Raw genomic sequence first — 5607 nt, 5'->3', positions numbered from 1 at the left:
AAAAGATCCTTCACATTCTCCAAAAAGACACTTTAAGAGATTTCCCCCCTTATATGGAGTGTAACCATTTATTATTTTAAAGCTATAAGGCTGGGCAATATGGCAAAAGCTTCCTCCACCTGCTTCTGGATGAGACTGTTTTTGGCAATCCATAAAAGTAGGTCTTTCTTGGGAGAAGAAAGATGATTTGATAAGAAGTGGACCAGTGTGTAGTAAATCAGCCAAATAGCAAGTGATTGACTACCAATTCATCAAAGAACCAATTTTTGGTTCAACCAAAGACCAATTTTTCACTATTATTATTTCACCCAAAACTTGTTTCTTTGGAGTTATTAGCACAATTGCTTGACTAAATTCTGAGCTTGAAACTATTAGACATCATCAGGCTTGTGTCTTCACATTCTCATTGTATCGATATATGTATTCACTGTCCCCTGCACACTAAGTCCTCCTCCATTCATGCAAGAAAACATTCCCACTGAATTTCTTGTAATGCAATTCCTTCCTCTCCCCATCAAGAAAGGAAGTCTGTAAATTATGAGAAGTAGGAAAAGCAGTAGGCTGGGTTGAAAATATATTAGAAGACTAAACCATACCATTTTAAAAATCATTGAGATTGGTGACAGGCCTAATACCAGAATTTTTAAAAGCGCAAACAATGATCTCTCCCAAGAGTTCGTGGTATATTGAGCAAACTGACTGAAACACAAATTTCCGTTACTTTATTACTGTCAAAAAAATTACGAATCATTAAGTGGGCAAGTTGGTCATTGGGCCAACTGATTTATTGACAAATTATTATGTGACATAAACTTTAACGGATTCATCTAGAACCATTACATAAGTTCTCTTTTAAACAATTCTAGAACTTATAAATTTTCTCCCCAGAATTTTCTTGCCTATAAATCTAAGTTCATGCGATTTTTAAATTCTCAGTAGATACACCAATGAGCTAATTAAAACAGTAAAGGCATTCATCAGTAAATACTTTTTAAGAACGTAACAAAAAATATTTTATTAGACACTTCCAGGCGAAGGAAAGAAAGGAAATACTAAAGAAACAGGTGATGAAAATTCTGCTCTCTACAGACTCAGAAAACAAAACATCCATATATTGGCTGACTTGAGAACAATTACCAAACATCTTATCACCAAGTTCACAATAGCACTGGGCAAGTGTAACGTGCAGTCAGCTCTGGTGGGTCATGTCCACAAACCGTTCGCAATCTGCACACGTGAAAACAAACCTTTTCTCTTCTGGCCGCATGTCTTTTTTTCTCTCCAAGATACGATCTCTTTCCAATTTTCAAATCATAAGCTATTCATCTCCCCATTTACCCTTTCTGTTGTTTCACTCATGTGAGTCGAGTTTGATTGTAAATTCAATCAGAAAAAAGTCAAATTCATTCTTTCTATTGCCTAGCATAGATGCTTGAAGATATGCTAAGATAATATTTTAAAAATACTTGTACAGGGGCGCCTGGGTGGCGCAGTCGGTTAAGCGTCCGACTTCAGCCAGGTCATGATCTCGCGGTCTGTGAGTTCGAGCCCCGCGTCAGGCTCTGGGCTGATGGCTCGGAGCCTGGAGCCTGTTTCCGATGCTGTGTCTCCCTCTCTCTCTGCCCCTCCCCCGTTCATGCTCTGTTTCTCTCTGTCCCAAAAAAAATAAATTAAAAAAAAAAAAAACGTTGAAAAAAAAATACTTGTACATGACGATTTTAAGAAATCCAGGGATCAGATGCCTGTAAACATCTACTTTTGACATCCTGCTTTTATTCGGAGAAGGTTTGGCCCAAGACCAGGTGACTAACCAGTGAGCCAAATGAAGATCTACAGAGAATTCAGGAGGCTTAAAAATACTGTAATTTCAGTTAACTGGAATTAAAATAAAAAACCTTTTGAAAAGAATGTAATTTCAAAGGATGGGTCTTCTAATTAAAATACAACCAAAGTTCCCACGGAGGCAAAAAGGAATCTAGCTGGCGTTAGATCCCAAGGATTTGGGCCTCTGACATATACCTACTTTCTTAGACACGCATCTTAATTACTTGGAAATAGATTTAAAAATAACCAAAACATTATAACAGTTCCTGAGGCACGGGAAGAGAGTCCAAGAACCGAGCAATGCCATCCACCAGGACACAGACCACATTTCTTCTATTGTTCTGTGTGGCGGGATGCATAAGGTTGATGGTAATAAATACATTAATAAAACGTTCACATAATTACAAGCTTCCATGACTGGAGGGAGTTTTCATCGAAGATATGAATAATATTTTATAAACCCCGACAAGCAAAATGGTACGATTATGTAGATGGATTTCTCTCAAATACTTGTTGATGTCAATATAATCAGATATGGCTCCCTTCCATATATTCAGCCTTCACTGTCTTTAGAGACTATTCAAGATTTAACTAACATGCTGGATACATAGTTTGCTATATCTGAGGATCAGCACAGTAAGAATTAACAAAACAGAAACGCCTGTTTTTAACATACCCATTGTATTCCAAGTCAACATCTGCTATCTTGGTCCGAATGTGTGTATATATATATATATATATATATATAGCTGTATATATATATATATATATCGCTGAATTTTTTAAATCCTTGAAGTACAGGGTTGCAAGTGTCTTTAAAGATGTTCTAGTCCAGCCATCCAAATCCAAATTCCTCCACATTCTAGTCTAGACACAGAGATTCTTTGCTGGACGGAAACATCCATACATTTTTTGCTCTGCCTAAAGCAGGGGTCAGCAAACTGTTTCCATAAAGGGTCAGAAAGTAAATATTTTAGGTTTTGTGGGCTATACGGTCTCTGCTGCAACTATTTCAGTCTGCCTTTGTAGCACGGAAACAGCCACGGATATGCAAACGAGTAAGCATGGTTGTGTTCCATTAAAACCCTATTTACAAAAATAGGCAGTGGGTCAGATTTGGTCAAGCCCTGGTCTAAATAATTTGCTATGAAGCATGGAGCATGGAGATGAATGGGAAAAAAAAAACCTAAATAATATGAATAAAATACTACTTTTTTTAAAAAAAAATTTTTTTTTTCAACGTTTATTTATTTTTGGGACAGAGAGAGACAGAGCATGAACGGGGGAGGGGCAGAGAGAGAGGGAGACACAGAATCGGAAACAGGCTCCAGGCTCCGAGCCATCAACCCAGAGCCCGACGCGGGGCTCGAACTCACGGACCGCGAGATCGTGACCTGGCTGAAGTCGGACGCTTAACCGACTGCGCCACCCAGGCGCCCCATAAAATACTACTTTTGACAAATATTAACAAATTAATTGAATATTAACTGAATATTAACAAATGCTATCCCTGGCTTCTCAGTCCAGATGACTTAAAGGTTTTAAAGTAAATTGGTCTTCTTTTCATTTAATGTTTATTTATTTAGTTTTGAGAGAGAGAGAGAGAGAGAGCAGGAGAGGGGCAGAGAGAGAGAGAGAGAGAGAGAGAGGGAGAGAATCCTAAGCAGGCTCCACACCATCAGTGCAGAGCCTGATGCAAGGCTCTGTCTCTCCAATCGTGAGATCATGAACTGAGCCGAAATCAAGTGTCACTTAGCTGATTGAGCCATTGTGAGATCATGACCTGAGCCGAAATCGAGTCTGACACTTAATCGACTGAGCCACTCAGGTGCCCCGTAAACTGGTCTTCTTACTTAACACTTCTACTGAGCACTATTAAGTAAAGATTACCTCTTTCCAGCCCTCCCTTCTTGCCAACCTAAAGCTGAGGTTAAAAAAAAAAAAAAAAAGAGAGAGAGAGAGAGAGAAGCTAGCAGACATTCATTGTAATCACTTATATATATCCTGGATACTCTTAAGGGTGACATTATTTTAAGACAAAATTAAGTACAGTTGATACAGCAAGCGTGTTATAACCTTGTCCCAAGAGGACGCCACCCAGCCACAGGCAGACAAAAGGGGTGATGCAGGAACGCAGGATCGAGGAGTGAAGACAGAGCTCAAAACCAAATCCAAGATGATGCAGTGAAGCTGGTTTTGGAAAGGAAGAGCCGCATGGCCTGGTTTAAAGCACACAGGCTTTGGGCTCAGACCGTATGGATTTGAATGGTTTCTGCGGCTTAGTAATGCTGAAGCACTGAGCATGTTTCTTCATTTTCTTGAGCCTCCAGTGCCTCTTCTATAAAATGGGGATAATATTTATTTTTTCAAGGCGGGTACAAGGGTTTCATTACGTAAGATCTGGGAAGTTTCTAGCATAGTGCCTGGCACACAGAAAGCACTGATGCTCTATACCAAGGGAATAATGAATGCTTTATTGTAAGATTTTACCAACTGACCACCATTTAGAAAATCCATGACCTGGGGGGCCTGGGTGGCTCAGTCGGTTAAGCTTCCGACTTCGGCTCAGGTCATGATCTCGTGGCTTGTGGGTTTGAGCCCCGCATCGGACCCTGGGCTGACAGCTCAGAGCTTGGAGCCTCCTTCAGATTCTGTGTCTCCCTCTATCTCTGCCCTTCCTCCCCTCACACTCTGTCTCTCAAAAATAATAAATAAATGTTCAAAAAAATTAAAAAGAAAAATCCATGAAACAAAAGCCTAAACTTTAAGAAGGAGTTTTGCTTCCATACTTCCAGGGGAAAGTGTCAGTGGCTTGCACCTAACTAAATGACAGTTACAATCAAGGGTTCATAGAAAGGCATCAAACTTAGCGGGGAAGTTACCTGTTTCTCCCAGTTTTATTTTCCCTACAAGTTTTTGGTTATTCAGTCAAGTTTGGGGCCAGGTTTAGTCCCACAGTTTTCTCCTCGAGTGTGAACTCAAGGACTCACGAAATAGAGATTGCAGAATAGAGTGTAGTTGTAGGCTACCCAGGTCCTCAAATGATTAGCAAGGAGAGAAAAGTCCAACTTGTTTCCCTCTTAACGCAGCCCTAAGACCACCCAAGAGCCTGAGATGCTCGAGAAAGTAATGGCATGTTTATATAGGAATGTGAGCTGTATGAAACATGGAACACCTGTGCCCTGTGGTCTTCACAGCCCCAATTAGCTTCTGGAAAGAATTCGGGGCAGAAATCCTTAATGGGATGCCCCCAGAAAGTGCCCCAATTCTGAGCCCTGCATTATTTCTTCAGGTCTGCTGGCTAATTACGTGTAAGACAGATTCATTAACAACTATTTAGTTACAAAAGTGAGCACCCTAAAAGAATCCTTGACATTCCGAAAAAAAAAATTATTTATGACAAGAACGTGTAGTGTCAGTACAGGAAACCCACTTGGGGCTTAATATGACAAAAGAATTTCCAAATCCAGAACCATTCAAACAAGGAGTGGGTTGTCCTGCAGGACGGTAAATCTCTGCGGTTAGAAGTGATGATCTATTGGTGGTGTTGAGAGAAATATTCCTCTAACGAAAGGAAGGAAGATTTGACTTCTTTTCTAATTTTGTTAATGTTTATTTATTTTTGAGAGACAGAGAGAGAGAGAGAGTGAGAGGGGGAGGGGCAGAGAGAAAGGGAGACCCAGAATCCAAAGCAGGCTCGAGGCTCTGAGCTGTCAGTCCAGACAGAGCCCGACACGTGGCTCGAACTCACGAACTGTGAGATCATGACCTGAGTTGAAGTCG

Source organism: Lynx rufus, unplaced genomic scaffold (assembly GCF_022079265.1).
Source record: "Lynx rufus isolate CCGP_SWC_20201006 ecotype Redwood Valley unplaced genomic scaffold, mLynRuf1.p SCAF_7, whole genome shotgun sequence".
In the NCBI taxonomy this organism is placed as follows: domain Eukaryota; kingdom Metazoa; phylum Chordata; class Mammalia; order Carnivora; family Felidae; genus Lynx; species Lynx rufus.
The sequence above is the reverse complement of the archived record's forward strand: the minus strand, read 5'-3'. Positions refer to the sequence as shown.